At 47.4% G+C, this 22665-nt stretch overlaps 1 long non-coding RNA gene across 1 annotated transcript in view; it reads right to left on the bottom strand.

Annotated features, from left to right (window-relative positions):
- Positions 1-21633, bottom strand: part of LOC115948760 — an 86426-nt gene extending 64793 nt beyond the window's left edge. The window contains exon 1 of the long non-coding RNA XR_004082542.1: positions 21613-21633. This is a non-coding gene — a long non-coding RNA (uncharacterized LOC115948760). The remainder of the gene's footprint in view (positions 1-21612) is intronic.
- Between the last annotated feature and the right edge of the window lie 1032 nt (positions 21634-22665).

Below are 22665 nucleotides of genomic sequence, written 5' to 3'. Positions count from 1 at the left end.
ATGTGAGCACTGCTTCTTTCAGCGGTGGATTACAACGGGCTGAGCGTGCTCTGAGTGCGATTCAGAGCTCCAGAGGCACAAGATGAGGAATTTCAGCAGTTTGGGCTCACTGGAGGATGTGCATGAGCTTTAACACCCATCTAGCAGAGGTCAAGATTTTTGATTTCCCGTCAAAACATTCCCAGATCAACCCTATTTAAGGTGGTTTTTTTAATCAAAACCTTACATTTAGTAAAAAGATAATGAAAATAATCTTTTTAAACAGTTTTTGTCATCTAAAAACACAGGAGAGATGATCCAACAGAGGGTCTGGACTCTTGAGTTCATTCCCCAGGGAGCAGAGGCCAAATGCCCTGGGCAGGTTGGATTCACCTCTGGGGACACTCCAGGTATTTATCCAGCACCACTGGGCTATTCCCCAAATTTTTCAATCCTGTTTCTTTCAGGAATTCACCTTTAGAAAGAGGTTTGGGAAGAAGCAGCATTACCACATCATAACTCTCATTATCTATGGGTTTGCCAAAAAAAGGAAAAAGCCTGGAGAAGCCCTGCCCTGGGCAGGTTGGATTCACCTCCCTGGTGTCCTGCACACTCCAGGTATTTTTCCAGCACCACTGGGCTATTTCCCAAATTTTTCAATCCTGTTTCTTTCAGGAATTCACCTTCAGAAAGAGGTTTGGGAAGAAACAGTTATGATTACCACAGCATGACTCTCAGTACCTACAGGCTTGCTAAAAAAAGGAAAAGCCTGGAGAAGCCCTGCCCTGGGTAGGTTGGATTCACCTCTGGGGACACTCCAGGTATATTTATCCAGCACCACTGGGCTATTTCCCAAATTTTTCAATCCTGTTTCTTTCAGGAATTCATCTTCAGAAACAGATTTGGGAAGAAGCAGCATTGCCACATCATAACTCTCATTACCTACGGGTTTGCTAAAAATAATAAAGCCTGGAGAAGCCCTTGAGAGGGAATTCAGCCTGGTCTAAGGTGGTGGGGTCAGCAGTGAGGGTTTAGCCCATTTCTCCCCTTTTTTCCCATTTTTCCCATTGGAAATCTGGCCCAGTGAATGCAGCAGAACTGCAAAAACAGCCATCCACAAACCGTGATCAGAGGCTGAGGTCTCTAAACCGTATTGAGGTTGCAAAAACAAATTGACATCAACATATGGGGGAAGTCTGAAGTTGCAGCAAACATTCGCAAATGTGAGAAACTTTGGCATGCAAGAGTCCCCATTAAATTCAAACACACAATGCACAAGATTAAAGTTATTCAGAGGCATTAATGTTTGCGAGATCAGACCCCTGAGATGTCTCTGTGTAGTAACAGTTACTTTAGGTTTAATCTGTTATTGCATTAATATCTATAAAGAGCATATATAAATACAAATCAGATGGCAGCTGCAGTCTCGCTGAAGAAAAAGATTGAAGGGCCTGGGGGGAACTGAAATTTCCACACGATGGGAATTTCCAGTGCCACGTATTTTGAGGATTCTCATCCCGCTCAAACTGCAGCTTTCTTTCTTTTTTTTTTTTTATTTTTTACACAATGCACACACACACAGATACGTGTGAGAACAAAAAAGGCAAAGAAAATAATTAGGGAAAGGAGAGAAGGACAATAAAAATTGTTTTCAAGTGGACAGATTGCCCTTGCACGGGAGCAAGTCATGGTTTTAAGCACGGCAACCCCCCTCAGACTCCTGTGAAAAGCCTGATGTGCTCTACTTAACACTTAAGAAAATTCACTGGGGAATAATGACCTCTAATTTATTTTGGCCACAGTGATGTTGGTCTGTGCTTCTGTTCATCTCACTCTGAAGATTTCAGGGGACTTCAGAGCTGGAGCCTGGCTCATTCTGCAGCCCTGGTAGTTAATCTGCTCGGATATTTCCCCACACAACCATCTGCTCCACCTTGTATTTGTTTCACTCCCCGACTATCTCAGCTCTTGGTCCGTCCTGCTGGCTTATTCAGCACTCTTTAAATTTCTCCTCTGGCCTTATGTCTGGTTGCTTATGTTTTGGACAGACAATAGAGGTGATACAGGCCATTATTCATGAGAAGCTTCAAGTGTAACGTGAGAAACATCTCATCTCCTGACCCCTGTTAGCATAAGAATCGCTGATAAAATTCTGGACTGAAAGAGAAGAATCTTCTGGGAAAAATATCGGCAAAAGTTTCACTTGAGATGGGTTTTGTAAGAATAATCCAGATTAATTCTCTGCCTAAGGACCAGATCTAACTCCTGGTGCAGTCACCAGGACTCTGAAGAGATGCTGTGGCAGAAACCTTGGGGGTCTATGGAATTTTAAAGGGAAGAATATTCTTTACACTCCCCCAGCCTGTGTTCCTGCATTTTATATTTTTCTTACCCAAAGATCACAAAGCGATTTCCACCCTCGAGTGAATTTAGTCTCCAAACACTCCCAGAGAGGGTGTAAATATTGATTCCACGTCTGGATCACCTGAATTAAAGACTGGAGAGATCTCCTTGGATCATGTATCATCAATCACCAAGTTTTAACCAGTTTGTACTTACTTTAGCAGAGTTACATCTGAAAGGAGCAGTGGGAAAATCACAATATCTGTCAAAGATCATCACTGGGGCTACACCTGATCATGGGAAGCAAATTTTGGCCACAGTTTCTTCTTTTTCCTTGTATCAACCCCAAGCAGACTCACGAGCAAAGAACTGATGCTGTTCATGCCTCCAGTGGGATTTATTTGCCATCAGTGGGGCTGATTTAGCAGGAGCAGAGCCCTGAGCCTGCTAAGCACAAACCCAACACTCCTTTTGAGTGAAAAATGTGAAATAAATGGCAAACAAACCAATTAATACCCTGGGATGGATTAATGGGAACAAAAATCTCCGTGTGCTCACTCCAAATATCCCAAACCCAAATGGAAAGCTGCCAAGGGATGTTTATGGATGCTCCAAGTGCTAATGGCATGCAGAGCCTCATCCTTCAAATCTCCCAGGTCAATGGAACAGGAATATGTGCATTTCCAAATGCTCCTTGCTTGGCTGATCCATCAATATGATAACTAATACACACTCAAACTCCTCGATGGACTCCCTGAAATTAAAACAACCAGAGAGCACAGGAAAAAAAAAAAAGCTTAAATAACCATTACCAATGGATTTCAGATGAAAGTCAAGGAATAATTCCACAAAGATCACCCAACACAATCACCAAAAAAAAAAACAGTTTTGGGGGTGGGAAATGGAACCAATTCCATTTTGCATACAGGGATAGTTCAGCAAAAACTCTGCCCAGATTAAAAGCTCGACAAAGTCGCCCTCCTCACTAATTGATGAGGGAAAAAAACATCAGTATATTAAGAATTTTCTCCTCCCAACAGTGACAGAGCAGGTGTTTGCTCAGAGATGGGGTCTGGGGACAGGCTGCACCTTTTCTCTCTTTATTTAGGGAAATCCAGAGTGGCTGCTCAGTATTATTTTAATGTTGAGCATGGTGTGGGAGATGCCTGTGGTCACTCAGGTTTTGGAGGTGGGAAATGGAACCAATTCCATTTTGCATGCAGGGATAGTTCAGCAAAAACTCTGCCCAGATTAAAAGCTCAACAAAGTTGCTCTCCTCACTAATTGAAGGGAAAAAAAAAACATCACTAAATGAAGAATTTTCTCCTCCCAACAGTGACAGAGCAGGTGTTTGCTCAGAGATGGCGTCTGGGGACAGGCTGCACCTTTTCTCTCCTTGTTTGGGGAAATCCAGAGTGGCTGCTCAGTATTATTTCAATGTTGAGCATCCCTGTGGTCACTCAGGGTCACTTGTCCTGGCTGTGTCCCCTCCCAGCTCCCTGTGCAGCCTTGTTAGATGGGTGAGGTGCAAAAAAGGGGCTCTGTGCAAGCTCTGCTCAGCTGGAACTAAAACATCCCTGTGTTATCAGCTCTGCTGTCAGCACAAATCCAAAACACAGCCCCGTGCTGGCTTCCATGAGGAAAATTAACTCCCTTGCAGCCAAAATTTCAGTTTTAGCATCACACAGAGGCTTCGGCTGAAATGAGGGCGCCTCAACGCTACAGACACACTCCCCTCTCACCGGGAGAGTAAGGAAAATATCAAATATTGCCCAATTCCCCACAAAAACAGACAAATGAGGAGCCCTGGCAGATACACACTCAGCCATGAGTCCTGAGATCATTTCCAGCACAAAACAAGCGAACCATGGGTGGGGGTTAACACGGAACTCTCACAAATCTGAGAGGAAAAACGCCCCTCTCTGGGCATCCCTCTGTGTGAATCCAGGTTTGGGGCTGTCTCTGGGGCTCTCCTCTCTCCTGGGGGCAGCCCTGCAGCTCTTGGGTTGCCCTGCGTGTTTGCAGCTGTGTCATTCCCGGCTGACCCTTCCCAGAGCTCAGATGTTTCCCTCTCGGAGCTGCAGGAGCATTATCTGTGCTTAGCAAGAGACCAGCCCACAGCTGGGTTACTCTTAAGGATTTCAGGGTCTCCAGAAACTTTTGGAGAGGTTGGGGAAACCAGGAGGAGAGATGGGAGCCATTTCCGCCAGGATTTCAGCCTTTATTTTCCTTTCCCCACCACGTGCAGCCAGAAAAATAACACCACATGAATTTTCTGGTTTGTGGAGCCATTCCTTGGAGAACAGGACAGTGAGCAAATCATGCCCAAAATTGTCCAAATCTCCTCTTCATGCCCTCTTTTCCCCTCCACACCCTGAGTGTCTTCTACAAAGAGGATAAAAGATGAAGTTTGTGGATTGTGAAGCTTGGCTGCTTTAAAAAATCAGACAGACCCAATCAGCTGAGCCCAAATTAAACTCCAGGAGATGATCAGAGGAACCCAGCCCCAGCATCTGCTCCAAACTTTGGCACCTCCACTTTTCATTTGGGCTTCTCTGACCTCCTTTAGCCTCTTCTCCCACACAAAATTTGACTTCTATTGACTCCTACTGACTCCTATTTGACTCCCATTTGACTCCATGGGAGTTTTTGGGAGCTCTGGTAGGAGCTGCTTTCTTTGAAGGGGTTGGAGGAACAGAAATCAGCCCTGAACATCTTGGATTTTCCAAGAAGAAATCTTTCCAGGAGCAAATGAAGGAAGCAGGCTCCTAGGGCCCCTCATAAATTCTGGCAAGGAGAGGCCTGTGCTTCCATGGAGTTCATTTCAGAGCAACATTTCCTCAGGCACTGCTGAATGCTGTGCATTTACAGGCAGAGATGAGGTCTGCAAAAGGCCCGGCCAACAAAGGTGGCAGAACAATGCAGCAAGAAACAAATGAAAACCCCTTTTTTTTCCTTCATTTAACTAAAAGAAACGAGGCCTGATTCCCTTTGTCTGACACCAGTGGGGCACCATTCAGCGCCCAGAAGCTCAGCCTGATTTACTGCAGCACATCCCAGTGCTGGAGCCACCCCGAGGTCCCTCAGACAAGGAACCCAGCTCCCACACCTGCAGCAAACTCCAATTCTCCTCATCACCCACTCCCCTCCACGCTTTCTGGTGACCATGAAGGCAATCACATGAATTTGTGAGCGTGAGGTGGGGGAGCAGTGTGAGCCTCCATGGCTGGGTTTCTATGGAAACAATTCCCCCGGCATCCTCAGCCCACATTCGGTATTCCTGTCTGGCTGCCTCCTTCTCACACTCCAAATCCCTCTTCTCCAGACACTCTGCTCTGGAGGGGCATGTTTGCTGCTCCCTCCTGCTCCACACTGAGCTGGGCAGGAATGGGATGGGAGGAATGGGGCACTCACTGCTCACCCACTGAACCGGACAGCAATGGGATGAGAGAAATGGGGCGGTCATTGCTCCCCAGTGAGCTGGGATGGGCAGGAATGGGATGGGGCAGCCACGGTTCCTTCCTGCTCCCCAGTGAGCTGGGCAGCACTGGGATGGGCAGGAATGAGGAAGTCACTGCTCACAACTGAGCTGGGCAGGAATGGGATGGGCAGGAATGGATGGGGCAGTCACTGATCACCCAGTGAGCTGGACAGCACTGGGATGGGCAGGAATGGGGCACTCACTGCTCCCCACTGAGCTGGGATGGGCAGAGATGGACGGGGCAGTCACTGCTCACCCAGTGAGCTGGGATGGGCAGGAATGGGGCAGTCAGTGCTCCTCACTGAGCTGCACAGCACTGGGATGAGAGAAATGGGGCAGTCACTGCTCCTTCCTGCTCCCCACTGAGCTGGATCGAACTGGGATGGGCAGGAATGAGGAAGTCACTGCTCACAACTGAGCTGGGCAGGAATGGGATGGGCAGGAATGGATTGGACAGTCACTGCTCCCCACTCCTGATCCAGGATGGAGGTAACACCAACACAATCTCCACAGGTCCTTTAGGGTTTTGCAGTTTTAGTTCTCCAAATTAGCCCTAATCACAGAGGCTTGGCCCCCTTCACCCCTCAGTGAAGAGCACAGCTTACAAAGGAAACTGGTATTTGTAGTAACTGATCCACGCAGAAGCTGCCGCCTTTCCACCTCCTGCTCCTGCTCCCTGGCAGCTTCAGCCATCCCATAAAAGCAATTACTTATGGGAAAGGCGGCAGCTTCTCAGCTCCCAGTGCAGCCAAGCTCACCAGGCTCCAGCCCTGGGATGGGATCTGTCCCTGCCCAGCTGGAACACGGAGCAGGAGAGGCAGCCAGGAATTAACCTCTCATTCAAATTTGGCCACCATGCCTCAATTAACACTCCATCCTCAGGACAAGTCCCACTTGCCAAGCACCAGGGCCTCCACCACTTCCCTTCTGAGACTGTTTCTCAGTCCAAGGGGCTTCACACTTCATTTTCCTCAGGGCCAGCCCCTATTTTAATTGCTCAGCCTCGCTGTAACTCAATCCCTGCGAACAATCCGTGCCTTGTGTGAGCAGGGCGGCCTCCACCCCATCCCCTGAGCAGGGACGGGACTCTGAGCTCCTGGGGCTGCCAGCCTGTGCTGCCAAGCTGAGCCTGCCCCAGCCAGCTCCACTCAGGGCCTGGCTGCTCATGGACTGCTCCACTCAGCGCCTGGCTACTCATGGACTGCTCTACTCAGTGCCGGGCTACTCATGGACTGCTCTACTCAGTGCCGGGCTACTCATGGACTGCTCTACTCAGTGCCGGGCTACTCATGGACTGCTCTACTCAGTGCCGGGCTACTCATGGACTGCTCTACTCAGTGCCGGGCTACTCATGGACTGCTCTACTCAGTGCCGGGCTACTCATGGACTGCTCTACTCAGTGCCGGGCTACTCATGGACTGCTCTACTCAGTGCCGGGCTACTCATGGACTGCTCTACTCAGTGCCGGGCTACTCATGGACTGCTCTACTCAGTGCCGGGCTACTCATGGACTGCTCTACTCAGTGCCGGGCTACTCATGGACTGCTCTACTCAGTGCCGGGCTACTCATGGACTGCTCTACTCAGTGCCGGGCTACTCATGGACTGCTCTACTCAGTGCCGGGCTACTCATGGACTGCTCTACTCAGTGCCGGGCTACTCATGGACTGCTCTACTCAGTGCCGGGCTACTCATGGACTGCTCTACTCAGTGCCGGGCTACTCATGGACTGCTCTACTCAGTGCCGGGCTACTCATGGACTGCTCTACTCAGTGCCGGGCTACTCATGGACTGCTCTACTCAGTGCCGGGCTACTCATGGACTGCTCTACTCAGTGCCGGGCTACTCATGGACTGCTCTACTCAGTGCCGGGCTACTCATGGACTGCTCTACTCAGTGCCGGGCTACTCATGGACTGCTCTACTCAGTGCCGGGCTACTCATGGACTGCTCTACTCAGTGCCGGGCTACTCATGGACTGCTCTACTCAGTGCCGGGCTACTCATGGACTGCTCTACTCAGTGCCGGGCTACTCATGGACTGCTCTACTCAGTGCCGGGCTACTCATGGACTGCTCTACTCAGTGCCGGGCTACTCATGGACTGCTCTACTCAGTGCCGGGCTACTCATGGACTGCTCAGTGCCTGGATACTCATGGACTGCTCACCCATGGCTGGGTTACACCTGCAGCCCCTCAGAACTTCGCCCCACAGTTTCTGGGACTGCTTCAGACTGTTCTCTGCTATTTCAAAAGCTGCCTGTGCTTCTGCAAGAGCATGGAAACAGAAATGCTCTCTCTGCCCATTATTTGCCAATTTTCAGCCAAGCAATTAAATGTTTTAAGCTTGCTGGCTTTTGGCAGCATTTTGCAGAGGTGCTATAGAAGGAAGATGTCCCAAAATCTTCCACATTTAACCCCCATTTAACCAGGAGTTACCTTGCAGGAGTTAAAACACCAGTTGCCTCCCTAAACTACCACTTCCACCCCTGCTGTGCCAGCTTTAAACGAGTGCAAGGGCCACATTTTTAGACAGTATAATTTGGCCCAGATCCCCCGGCTCCATTGTTTTCACTGGCACTGGGGTAAGTTACACCAGATGAGGATATTGCTCGGAAAAGATTTGCCTTTAAAACAAACACACAAACAAAACCATGTTCAGACAAGAGCGGGGATTTTTTGAAGCTGCATTCCTGTCTCCAGAAACTTCCAGCCGCTCGCAGTAGTCTGTGCTTCACCAAACCACAAATTTGTAACGCTTTAATCTTTCCATGTAAGTCAGTTCCTCTCCTCCCTTAATTGTTTTTGTTGCTCTTCTCTGAATTCTGTCCAATTTACCACACAGTGCAGACTCCATTACATCCAAAGGCCAGAAGGATGGTGTACAGAAGCTCATTTTCCAATCCTATGACCTCAGCTCTTGGGAGGATTTCAGAGCCCAGACACCAGGCTATAAATGAAGAATGTGAGCCCATATAGCTGGGTAATTTAAATGCATTTTCTGTGAATAAATCTACTCAGTACTTTCTTGATCTGTACAATCTTCTGCCATAGGGGCCTAACATAAAAATACTTCAAAGGCTCCAACAAATTCCCTCAAGATGTGATCTTCAGCATTTCAAAAGCTGAAAGACATAGACAAGGTTTAAAGTGATCATGATATATTTTCAAGGTAACACTCTTCAGCAACTCCTGTTCACCCATTTCTTGAAAGTGAAATTCTATCACCTCTCTCTCTATACAGATCTTTTTCACTTATTGACTCGCTTATGAGCAAGGCAAAGATGAAGTGAATTTGACTTTTGGTTAGGGTTTATTAGACCTCATTATCTTTAAATGAAGCACAGCAATGCTTCCTTCCTTCAAATACCTACTAGACAGGCCCAAGTGGAAATCCTGCAGCCACAGACCCCTCACCACTTCCCTCTTGCAGCACTAAGAAAGTTTAAATTTGGATTCAAGTTTCAGGCTCCATCTCCCTCCTCGTTTCAAGCTGAAACACGACTCTGCCTAGTTACACTCCAGTGAAAGATTATTTTTATGTCACACCTCAGTCCCATCTCTGATATTAATTATACACTTCGAGCCTGAAGTCAAAAGAGATTTTAAAAACTGGTGCTCTGGGCTGAAACCAAGATTCCTCCTGCCTGCCTTCCAAGCAGTTCCATAACAACCTCCCCGAGACTGCAGCATATTTAATGAGAATGCAGATGATCAATTGCAGCCCGCCTTGCACGGTTAACTCAATCAACAAACTACTAATGACTCCAGCATGTTACAGCTTTTTTGGCTAATGAGAACCGCATTGAGCAGATTTTTCCCCTTCTCCCAGGATCAAACAAGCCAATATGGAACGAGTTCTGCTCCAACTGTAACTTTAGCCTGCAAGCCAAACTCTGCCCGGCCAGGGGACAAAGCCTGAGTGTCATTAGGGAGCAAAAAGAGCCCCCAGAGCCCTGGGCCTGCCCTTCCCAAGGATGTGTCTGGCTGCTGAAACCAAACTCCTGAGAAACACAGAGCTCCCACCTTGGTGCATTTTGAGGCAGAAAAGCCTTTTGTTCTGCACCATCCCACTCCTCCTCCTCCTCCTCCCTGCTTTCTGCTGCAGGGTAATTTGTAGCAGGTGAGAAGTAAATACCTTCTGCTTCCTCTCTCTTTCACTTTTGTTGCTGCAATTTGCCTCCATTGTTTTTCCTTGCCTCCTCCTCCAAACAGAAGAGAATTGACCTCGTGAAAGAATTCAGGGATGTGTAGGGATCAGAGAGTTAAAAAACGGGAGTTCTACACCTCTTCATCACCAACAGGGACCATTTTCCACATGGGAATCCAGCAGCTCACCATGCTCTGAGTGAGGAATAATTATTGTAGAGCTTGAGGTGGGAAACAGCTCCTGAGGTGTTTTCCAAAAAATGGGAGTCTTGCACCTCTTCAGGGACCATTTTCCTGTTGGTGATGAAGAGGTGCAAGAAGATGGATGAAGGTGCAAGACATGGGAATCCAACAGCTGACCACGCTTTGAGTGAGGAGCATTTGTTGCAGAGCTTGAGGTGGCAAACAGCTCCTGGGGCGTTCTCCTGCCTGTTTCCAACCACTGTTAAACAAAGATTTGCTCCCATGGAAGGAATTCCAGTGACTCCAGTCACCTTTGGAGCAACACTTTGTTTCTTTAGCAAATAACCTTTTCTGATGCACAAACTGGCTTGTTTCTGAAGCAGATTTTCCATCCTGTACCCTGGAGAAAACACAATGCTCCAGTCTGACCAATTCCTCTCCATCAGGAGCAGATTTTGCTGTCATTTTTGGCTACATCCTTCATTTTGTTGGGTAACCGCCTTTCCCCAATCCTCCACTCTCCTCTGTCAGAAGGTTTGGTCCTCTAGGAAATAAAACAGCTACAGCAAAACCCAAACCAGGCATTATTTTGCTTCTGGCATCCTTGACTGCCACAAAACCAAGCAAAAAGTGGAGAGAAGGAGCAATTAGGGCTGGAGAATCAACTGGAAAGCATCAATCCAGATTTTTTCCACAGCCTAAACTCATTTTTGCTGGGATCACTCCGAGCAGAAGTCATGGAGGATGCACAGAGTGCATCACTGGGGACTGCTCCTTCCTCTTTAAGAGCTGCTCCTGCACATTTCCCTTCACTTTTAAAGGTTAAAATATTAAATATCAGCTGAGTGATGGTGGGGGCCCATGCTTGACTTCATTCCTCCCTTCACCATGTCCTGGGGGCAGGAATTCAGGCACTGAACAACCTCTTTCACCCTCCAATGCCAAAACCCTTTTTTCCCCTTTTCCTACTCCAATTTCCAGATCTTCTGGTACCAATATCCTCTCCCAAGACCCACAGATCTCTCTCCTATGGTGATCTGTCCTGATAAAGGATTTTTAATTCGTTTTTAATTCTGAAGGGCCTAATTTTTAACAGTTCACCACCCTCTTCTTGCACAAATTCAGCTTTTCAAGAAGAATTCCAGTGATTCATGAGCTGGAGCTCCACATCCACAAGAGATGGATGCTGAGAGCCCTGCACAGACACTGATCAGGTTCATCTCCTCCAAACACGAAAATTTTACACAGAAAAATTCAGAATTAGGGCAAAAAGGGTGAGATTTAAGCCCATTCTTGTCCACTGCAAGCAGATAATCATTAAGAGAATCATTAAGGTTGAAAAAGCCCTTGAAGTCCAATTGATGCCTTGTGCAGGCTGGCCTAGAACAGAGGCTGGGCAGAGTTACAGAATAAAGCAGGGATTTATTCAAAGGATCTCAATGGATGCACCTTGGGCAGCACAAGAGCCCAGCCAAGGCTGCACCCACGAGGAACCAAAATGGCCACAAAATGAACCCAAGAGGAACCAAAATGGTCCCAAAATGAACCCAAGATGAACCAAAATGGTCCCAAAATCCCCGACCGCTCCCGGGGTCTCTCCCTTGGATCAGTTCTGCTCCATTTGCACCTTGCAGTTCATTGTCCCATTCCAGCTTTAGCCCCTGCAGTCCCACCCTGCTTGTTTTTCTCTCTCCAGCCCACGGTGTTTGTGCTCTTGGGCTGAGATTTGGATCATTTGTCCTTGGTGCCCAGCTGGAGCAGGAATTGTTTTGTCTCCCTGCTCTGTGCACAGAGCTCAGCATCCCCTGATGTGAACCCAGACCCACACACTAAAGCAGCACAGAACCTGAAAAATAGAAAAACTAAAACCTGAGGCCTCACAATCATTAATCCAGGTAGGAGCCATTCCCTCCCAGCCTGGTTTAGGAGATGTCAAAGTCACTTTATTCTCCTGGGCATCAAGAAGCCAGGGCCTGAAATATGGGTCTGGCAACTCCTATGGAAAGTAAACTCAAGTTACACTAAAAATAACTTTACCAATGCTCTGGGTTCTCATTTGTAAATGGGCTTTAGCATAGCCAGGTTTTGGTGCTACTTCCTCAGATTGCTTTTAGGTTCATTAAGCTCCAAGTTCAGGAAGAAAATGGTAGCATTTGATTTATGGGTGCGGGGGAAGAAGGACGAAATGAGCAATCAATCTCCCACCAGTGGTGTTCCTCCAGCTCTCTGCCAGCCAGAGCAAGGAGCTCCCACATTCCAGCCCAGGATTAACACCTGGTGGCCAGGGAAAAATAACCCCCCTGTTCTGTGCCTCAGTTTCCCCGATCAGAATAAGGTGATGCCAACTGTGAGGCTGAATTCTGTGACATTTAAATAGGAAACTGCTGACTTGAAATGGGTTATTTGTGGCTTCTGAAGCAAATATGAGAAAATGAATGGATTTTCTGCCTTGCTTTTTGCTTCTTTTTATTGCCTTCAAGGAGCACAGAGGAATGGCCAGGAGGTTTTCTGGACAGATCAATGAAAGTAACACCCAACAAATGACCTTTCCTCAGTGTCTCATAAGTACCTGTCAACTTCAGGAGTGCCACCACCCTTGAATGGAGAGATTTAAAGCCAGACTATTCATTAGAGAGCAAACTATTATTCCAGAGGTTTAAATGAATTGGCCAGTGGCCAGCCTTCCTCACTGCCTGGGGACTACTGGGAAAAGGGAAAGTGGCTGCTGTTGGGTTTGCAAGAAAAGCAAAAATAAAATAGGATTTAAAGAGCAACAAGAAGCAGGCTGTGATGGTCTGACACTCTCAGAAGGTGGCACGAGGGGTAAGGAGATTTAAGCACCATCAGGGAACCACGAAAACAAGTCTGTAAATACCAGAGATGGCTCCTGTTTTATGGCATCACTAAATCAGCCAGCGAGCTGGCTCTGAGGAATGGCATCAAAAGGTGAAGAGCTTTGGAGAGTGCCTCAAAACCCCAATTTTTGCTGCGGTAGATACCACTCACTTGGCACATTCAGTTCTGAATTAAAATCTAAATATTCTCTGCTATGGCTCAGATTTGCATTAAATCTCAAAGCAAGAGTTACAAACCTCACCTGAAATTTTCTTACCCTGCTGAGGAGCCCTGAGTTAGTTCTGGGTTTCTCTATTCTGCAAGTGCACCGGAATATTGCAACTTATCCTCCATGAGGGCAACAATTAAAAATATGTAAGTGGGTTTTCCATCCAAAACTGCACTACAGCAGCACCTTAGGATTTTCATTTGGGTTTAATCTTGCTCCAGTGCTTGCTGACAGCCCTGGGGGAAATATTTCACCACAAATTCAGCCTGCAGCTTCTGCCTCACTGCTGCTGGTGAGGATGCTCACCTTCATCAGGCCATGGACTCTTCTGGGGACACCTTCCACTATCCCAGGGTGCTCCAAGCCCTGTCCACTGTTCCACACCTCCTAAAAACTGCTGGTTGTTTGGTTTTTTTTTTTAATAGAATAACCTTTTTTTGCAAGGTTTGAAACATGAAGAAGCCTCATCGCAACATCCCCACAGACTTTCCCAGACACTCAGCCCCACCAGAGCACAAATCTCCTAAAATACCAAGATGATTCTGCTACTCCACATTTCATTTTAATTAAAACACGAACACGGAGAGCTCCCTGCCTTTCCGTGGCCCATTCCCTTGCCAGCGCCACACCAGGCAGATGTTCCTGCTGCAGGGATTTTGCACGCACAAACCAAAATGTGCCTCAAATCCTGCCCTCCACATTCCCCGTGCTTGCTTCACCTGATTTTGGGCTCTGTACCTCAGCACAGCTGTGCCACCAGCTCAGCTGCCTGGGGAATCTTCTTTTTTTTGGTTTTCTACCCCATCCCACCACTCCTATTTATCTTGAGTCTGTTTAAAAAACTCCTCTGCAGCCCCTTGGAGGAAACTCGTGGTGAGTGCTGGTTCCCCCAAAGGAAGGCTGGACATGACACACAGCCAAACAGCCTCACCGTGTGCAAAAATAAGATTATACCACACAAAGCTGGCCTCCGAGTGCTCACAGATAAGGCTCAGCATGCAAATCAAGCATTTTTCTTAAAAAAAAAAACCCTCCCCAGCTGCTGGAGGTGCAAAAGGCAGAGTTTTAGGACAAGTTTTTTGTTTCCATCTCACTCTGCTTATGATGATTTAGCTGAGTGAGTGGATCCAGAATCTCTCCGAGTAAAACAGGTCAGGGTGGGAATAGGAAAAGATATTTCCATTCTTCAAAGGCAGAAAAACAATTTTTCATCTTTTTTTCTGACTGGATACAGTTAAAGAAGATTACAAGTGGTATGATTGCTTTTGGCAGCCTAGTGTTTGACCTATCATTCTGTAAAAATATAACCAACCCTCCATATATTGACTGTCGGGAATTTTCCCCCGTGTGCTTCTTGTTCTCCTCCACCTACTTTATATGGAAAATTCACGGGATAGATCTGCATTTAAAGCTTCCTTGGCCTATTTCATCCACAGAACAGATTAAAGGGAATAGAACATAAGCACAGCTCAGAGCTCTGTCTGCTCACAGCATCCTGGGATGGTTTGGGTTGGAAAGGACCTTAAAGATCATCTCAAGCCTTGGGCAGGGACATCTTCCAGCAGGCCAGGTTGTCCAAGCCCTGTCCAGCGTGGCCTTGACACTTAGACTAGCTCAAATTCAACATTAAAGTCCAGCCTAGCTGCTCCAGAATCTTTAGGAAGCCCCTAAAACCCAGTTTGCTGAGAGCTGGGAGGACATAAAAACCACATTTATAAAGAGTTATTGCCTCTCACCCCTGCCAGCGAGCAGGCACAGGTGAGAGGCAATAACTCAATCCTTCCTTTGCTGCCATCTCACCCAGTGTGCCACCCTGAGCATCTCAGCTCCACCAGGGCCCTGCTTTCTCCATCACCAGGGGAAAACCCCTCCAAATTTCCTCCAAATTCCCTCCAAATTTCCTCCACAGGCCTCTCCCCTCACGCAGAGCACCCCCAGCTCTTGCCCACACAGGGATTTCCTTGGGGTTTTTGTTGCTGACCAAGATCTTGGCCCAGGACAGAAAATCCTGAACGAACGCAGCCAAGCCCCGTGCAGCTCCCTCCTGGCTGCTTTAAGTTTAACTTTCCCTGTTTACCTTTTAATTTAATGTATTCTTTTGATCTCTCTTCCTCTCCTTTCTCTTGTCTCCCCGAGTTTGCTGACACAGGAGAAGCATGACAAGCTCAGACAGGCCTAACCTACTTTTTCCCCTTTTCTCTGGTACATGTGAACGCTCCCACTCTCCTTCCCAGCATATGAAAGCACATCCCAAGGATCATTATAATGATATTTCCAGTCCCTTGTGAAGTAATTCCCCCACTGACAGCTGAGGAAACGGAGACACACACAGAGCTCTTAAATTACTTGCCCCCCAAAAGGGGAAATAAAACCCACCAGGCTCCTGCTTTTCTTGGTCCCAAATCTCTGTAAAATTCACATTTCTCAACCCATCACAGGTTTGGGAAGTGCCTCCACTCCTAAACAGAGGAACAGCAGAATTGTAGGTGTCCATCACAGGGGTTTGCCCATTTCTGGGGTTTAATGGCAGCGGAGGAGCTCTGGTGACCCTGCAGGGAGCTGCAGGCTGGGCTGGCACCTGGGGGCTGCACAGGGACTGGGGACAAGGCTTGGAGGGACAGCACACAGGGAAGGGCTTCAAACTGACAGAGAGAAGGTTTAGGGGGCAGTTTGGGAAGGAATTCCTGGCTGGGAGGGTGGGCAGGCCCTGGGATGGAATTCCCAGAGCAGCTGTGGCTGCCTCAGGATCCCTGGAAGTTCTCAAGGCCAGGTTGGAGCACCCTGGAACATTGGGAGCTGTGGGGACCATGGTGGGACTGGTTGGGCTTTGAGGTCCCTCCAACCCAAATTATTCCAGGATTCTATGTTTAGATGGGATTTTGGCATGAAATATTGGGAAAGCGTTAGGGTTAGGTGGGAATTTGGGAAGGAATTCCTGGCTGGGAGCATGAGGAGGCCCTGGGATGGAATTCAGGTTTAGCTGGAAGTTTGGGAAGGAATTCCTGGCTGGGAGCATGAGGAGGCCCTGGGATGGAATTCAGGTTTAGCTGGAAGTTTGGGAAGGAATTCCTGGCTGGGAGCATGAGGAGGCCCTGGCATGGAATTCAGGTTTAGCTGCAAGTTTGGGAAGGAATTCCTGGCTGGGAGGGTGGGCAGGCCCTGGCATGGAATTCCCAGAGCAGCTGTGGCTGGCCCCGGGGCCCCCGGAGGCTCCCAAGGCCAGGCTGGAGCACCCTGGAACATTGGGAGCTGTGGGGACCATGGTGGGACTGGTTGGGCTCTGAGGTCCCTCCAACCATTCCAGGATTCCATGTGCTGGTTTAGATGGGATTTTGGGAAGAAATTTGGGAGAGAGGCTGGGCTGGAATTCCCAGAGCAGCTGTGGCTGCCCCTGGATCCCTGGAAGTTCTCAAGGCCCGGCTGGAGCACCCTGGGACAGTGTGAAGGGTCCCTGCCCATGGGACTGGATGAGCTCTGAGGTCCCTCCCAACCCGTCCTGTCATTCCATGGAATTTGTTTCATCCCAACCATGGATATCCCTCAGCCAAGCTGTTTTCCCTCCTTGCAGGGGATAATCAGTGCTAAGCCACATGACAGAAATCAGATTCCCAGTTATGACACCACCTAAAATCCCACCACTCCCTCCAGGGCACAGAATAAACCCCAGCATTTACAAGTCTGAACTTTCAAAAGCAAGATTAAAATTAGACTAAAATTATCTGAATTCAGATATTGACACCTTTGGGGTTCATATTCTCAAAGATGTTCTCTGCAACACCTTTTTTTTTTTTTTCTTGTGAAAGCTGAAATTAGCACATTATCTTGGAGTCTGCAAGGCAAAAAACCCCCAAGTACTGCAAGGAGAGAATGATAAAATCAAAAGTGGACTTTGAGCATCTGCAGCAGAGCACTCAAGATAACCAAACTATATTAATTAATTTTTGAGGTGAGTTAGTTGAGAAGCGTTAAAACCCTGCTTAGACTCCACAATCAGAGTGGCCTGAATTTGGCTTCACTGCATTTAGTTTGGAACCAAATCAAGTTTACACAAAATCTCTTCCACCAAGACCAAGAGCGACCACAATGGCCTCAGTGCACTTCAATGCACTTTATCTGTGCATCCCCACTTTAATAAAAATTAACTTCTGCCCACCCCAGTGCAGACAATCCCACGGTTCTTTCCACCTAGAGGTGCAATAATGCTCCTTTTCCAGCTCAGTTTTGCTTCTGCTCTGGTGTTTAATTATCTCCAGCACAGCAACAGCCACACCACTCCAGAAAGAAATCAATTCTCCCTTTGCTCCCAGCTCTAAATGCATGTATTCCATAATCAGCCTCCCAGAACAGACATTTGGGCCTGCACATCTGGGCAGCACATGAGAGGCCACCTCAGCTATTAAATTATTTTGCAACCATCCCTCTCAGACCCAGCTTTGGGTATTTTTTTTTCCCTTCATTTTGCTATCAAAAGAAAAAAAAGAAAGAAAAGAGAGTGATGTTTTTAGTTGATAAATTAATTTAATCATAAATTGAGTTAATTTTATTCATTAATAAAATCTCAGCTGCATCAATGGGATGCTTCTCAGTCCTAAGAATCCCCCATTACACCTTGGACATCTTATCTAGAGGGTTGTGGTGTGTTCTCTGTTCCTGCCATCAGCCCTGGGATTCATTTCTCCCCTCACTGACTCCCAGCTGCCTCTGGGGTTAACCTGAGCACTCCAACACCTTTCTAGGACACCCAAAAAAAGAGGAAAAAACCCCAAAACCTCCAGAACAGCAAGGAAACATCAACTGAATTCATGTTTTCAGTGCTGACAGCTCTGAGGGTCTAAAGGAGGAGAATTCCCACTGCACAGCAGCTCCATTGAGGGTCTTGAGCATTTTATTTATTCTATTTTCCCTTTCTTTAATTTCCAAAGTTGCCCAGCACATGGAGGGAGAAAATATCCATGAAATAGGCCAGGATGATGTGGAGATGAGCGTCAGAAGGAGCCAAAGTGGCCAGAGCAGAAATTTTCACCCTGTTCCACCCCAGCCTCTGCGGCAAGAGCTGAAACCTCTGCCAAAACCTGGATTTCAGGGAGGGAATCCCAAAAATCACCAACCTGAAAACATCAATTCATAGCAAACATCACTCAGAAGCACAAAAGCTTTTTGGCAGAGGCGGCACAAGGGAGGGAGAAACACTGAGAACCTCAGGTTCCCTCCAGCTTGTGAGCTGCCCCTTAAGGAAAAATCGGGGAAATAACATTTGGAACAACTTTTTCTCCAGTGAAATGCTCCCCAAAAAAAACCCCTGGGGTGGGTTGTGGCCAGAACTGGAGTCTGAGTGTTTCAGAGAGGGGCTGAACCCCAAACCCTGGGCTGGTGCCATGAGTCAGCTCAGGATTCATATTCCTCCCTCTTTCTTTCAGGTTTTCTTTGGAAGTCCAAAAAATCATTCAGAGGAGCAGCCAGGGTATTTCCTGTGCTGGAGCTGCTCTCATTCCTCCCTCCCTGTGTTCGAGGAGAGCAGCAATGCTCTGCAAGGGCCGGATCTTGGCTGACTTTATTGCTCTTGGGGGCCAAAGAAAAAGGGTGAGACCCATAAACACAAAGATGCCAAGATACCAGGAGGCTGCAGCTGGGCATTATTTATTCCCTGGCAATAATCAATACATTGCCAGACATCATATCTGTACACAAGAGGAAAGTGGAGGTGCAAAAGATACCATTTAATTTCTTATTATATCCCTGTGCCCCTTCCATAAATCCTAAACCTTCTTTTTATTCACATTTTTACTTTGTCACCTCCTGTTCTGCTTTTTCCCCTCACCTTCTTTTTATTCACATTTTTACTCTAATTTGTCACCCCCTGTTCTGCTTTTTCCCCTCTACAGGTGCCGCCAAAATATTTCTGCACGAAACCTTTGGGCTAAGAAAACCAAACATTTATGGCCGTGGCACATGGACCCACTGGCACCCAAATCCCACGGAAAATAACCAGATTTAACTGCAAACTTTAAATTCTGTTTGGCACACAAACGTGGCTCCACAGGCCAGGGGGGTTGAATTTTCACTGAATTCAGCCATCCCAGGCTAATTTAGTGCTTTCTGCGGCAGCAGCTCCCAGAAAATCACCTGGAAATGAAATAAACCCAGCTGCAGAGTGCTCTGCATTGCTCTGAACGCGGAGCTCCCCTGCTGGCCCCACTGCCCTGAGCCCCAGCAGAAAGCCCAGGGCAGCTGCTCCTGGCTCAGCCCTTCTGAAGGACGAGCCCCACATTCCCAGGGCAGGCAGTAAACTGGAATGATGCAAACTCCTGCTTTATAAAGCCCCTCCTGTGCTGCAGCACCCTGAACTGCAGGAAATCACCCCCAAACCGTCACCCTCATCACAGCATGACCAAAAACTCAAAATCTGACCCAAAACCTCACGCAGGTGGGAGGAGGGAGCCTGGAAATCCCCGCAAGCCACCCCAGTGCTGCCTGCACTGCCAGCCCAAGGTTTCCCGAGCAGGATGCTCAGCTTTCCCCCAGGGGAACTCAGGAGCAACAAGTTTTTCCCAGGGAAGTGGGTTTAGGATTTAGGATTCCCCAAATCCAGTTACAGATGAGCTGCATGGGGCAGGAGGCTGCAGGGCACAGGCAGGGCAGGAGAGAAAACCCCACTGTGAGAGGGGCCAGCAGCCTGAACTTTGCGGAGCTTAAACCTCATTTAAATTTATATTTAAGTTTATAAAAGCTGAGCAGGAAACTAAGTGTGATACAACACAAAATAAAACGAAATTTTAAAAACAATCCATCAGCCTGCCCACCAAAATGAGTTTTCAGCACAAAACCAAACCTTTTTTGCCCATCCACACACAGATTTCCAGTGCTCAGCTCCAAAAACACTCCCAGGCCATCAAGGTGAGGCTTTTCCATTCAGGTTCACAAACTAAGATGTCATTGTAAGTGGTTTAGAAGCCCAGCAAATTTTAATATCCATGCCAGCGTGTGTGACCAAAGGGATTACCCACAATGGCTCACCTGATTAGTTATACAAATGCCTGCCTTTTATTTTTGTTGGGTTTTTCTTTTTTTTTTTTTTTTTTCCTTTTTTTTTTTTTTCTTTCCCTCCTTTTTAATCCCAGAGCGTGCAGAATGCCAGGCAGGAGAATGGGCTGTGTGCTGGAATGTCTGAGGGCTGCAGCCTTGGGATTTATATTCCATGCTGAATTCATTGTTCTCCCTCCCAGCCCTGCTGCCCTCTAAACCACGCTGCAGCCATGACAGAAATAAATTAGCCCGAGGTACAGGTCACACCTTCAAGGGCAGGCAGAACTCTGGGTAAAATCAATAGAGAAGATGGGAGTCTCTACCAGCTGAAGCAGAAAGAATGACACATTGAGGGCTTTACACATCCCCAGACAAAGGCACTTTGCAGAAACCCTGGTCCCTGCTGCCTGGGGAACACAAAGCTCGTTTCTTCAGCCACCTGAACCCCGAGAGCAGCTCAGAAAAAGCCCCATTTCTATGGAGAATTTGCATCTCGATGCACAAAGTTCCATTTCTTTGCACCTCTGCCCGGGGAAAGGGGATTCAGATGCTGAACTCTGGCCCAGGTTGTAACGCTAAAAAAACTTTTTTTTTTTTGCAGAGAGCAGAATCTGCACTGAACTTCAGCTTAAATTCTGCAGCACCCCCCAGCCCTCAAACAAAAATTAAAAAAACCTCCCCTGAACTTTGGTGAACTCCACGAGGCACCAACAGACACTGAAATATGCATTGCATTCATTATTTTAATTTGTGATTTGGAAGCAATGGATAAAACATCCAAAATCGCTGAGAGGCTCAAAGTCAGGCTTCAGAATTTCTGCATGCCAGCCCCTCTGAAACCAGGAGATTTATAAGGATTTGGATATGGGAAGATTGATGCAGGAGTCGAGTGGGTTTTGCTAATGTCCCTCTGGTGAGTTAAGCATTCACTCTCAGAGTGAGGTTCACAACCTGTTCAGACACTTCCCACATCCCACGGGGTTCCCACCTGCCTTGCCAGGTTCCTAAAAGCTTTAAAGGCTGATTTAAGCTCCCACAATACTTCTAAAAATAGGAGTTAAACTTCTCAGTCCCGCAGGAGTTCCTGAAATTGCTGCCCAGGAGGTTTCTCAACAGACAGAGCTAAAAGCTTTTCTCCTCCCCTGTCCCTCCTAGACTTCTCCAGAGACAACTTTGGCCCAAATGCAGCTGGATCTAAATCCAAATGAACCCTGATTTTCTGCAAAGCCAGCAGGAAAATGTCAAATAAGTAACTTTCCCCTGACCTCCTTGTTTGTTTGCTTTTTTTTAAAAAAAACCCCACACAACATCAACACGTGTCTTGGGCTTTGATCTCGTGTTAGACTCACACTTCCACCAAAAGAAGTGGCAAAAGAAATTCTGTTTGTACTTACATTTGTGGAACCTGTGTGGCCAAACAGAATTGCTTTCATTTCCATTGCTACCTGCAAAAACGAAGGGAGGAATTCACCATTAACACCAGGAATTGGTTTTTTGCTCACAGCCACTGCCCCATGTCTCAAACACCTCTCTGCCTTTTAGGAGAAATTGGGGTAAATTCAACAGCTTGAGGGAAAAGGTTTTATTTTGAACTTGCAAAGAGATTTCATTTTGAACTTTTCCAACTCCTCCACGGCTCATTCCCTGCAGCAATTTCCATGTGCTGATCCTGGGGACAGGGAAGGTGGGGAAAGAACATTCTGGATGTTCCCAGGGGTGTTTCAGGGCACTGATCCTGGGCAAACATCAGGCACAGGAGCCTCCAGTAGTGCCCTGCCCTGCTGCTCCTTGGTTCTTCTCAAGGACAAGAGGGTGATGGTAATGCACATTTCTGCCTGAGGCACCATTTGCAGTTTTCCCCTTACACTTCTGCTCCAGACATGAAAAAACGCAGTTTTTAATGCCTCCTCCAAAGAGATCCCACGTCCTCACCTAGTGCAGCTTCCTCCAAAAGAAATCATCCCTGCTTTTCCACCTCCCTGAGCTCTCCCACATGGAGAGTCCTGCTCTTGGGAGAACATCCCAACAACCACAGGGTCCTCTGCCTGCACAGATCACAGTTAGGAATGTGAGTGTTCCTAAATCCCATTTAGGATGCAGGAATGACCCATCAGAGACACCCCCTTGTGGGGCTGTTTCCCTCATCCCTGCTGCCCCTCTCTCCCAGGGTGTTTCCGATGGATTTTGACATCCTGATCCTCAAAGTGCTCTGAGAAATCCCCATCTTCAATAAAATAATGAAATAAAATGAAATGAAATGAAATGAAATGAAATGAAATGAAATAAAATGAAATGAAATGAAATAAAATAAAATAAAATAAAATAAAATGGAAGTGTGAGCACTGGGAGAGGTGCCTGAAGGGCTCCAGGATTCCAAGAGCAGCCCCACAGCTAAAGGAGATGGGATCCAGCCCCTTCCTCTCCTCCAAATTTCACCTCTGGATTCA

The sequence above is a fragment of the Geospiza fortis genome, unplaced genomic scaffold (assembly GCF_000277835.1).
Source record: "Geospiza fortis unplaced genomic scaffold, GeoFor_1.0 scaffold262, whole genome shotgun sequence".
Taxonomy (NCBI): domain Eukaryota; kingdom Metazoa; phylum Chordata; class Aves; order Passeriformes; family Thraupidae; genus Geospiza; species Geospiza fortis.
Note: the sequence above shows the minus strand (reverse complement) of the source record. Positions and strands in the feature narration are given on the sequence as shown.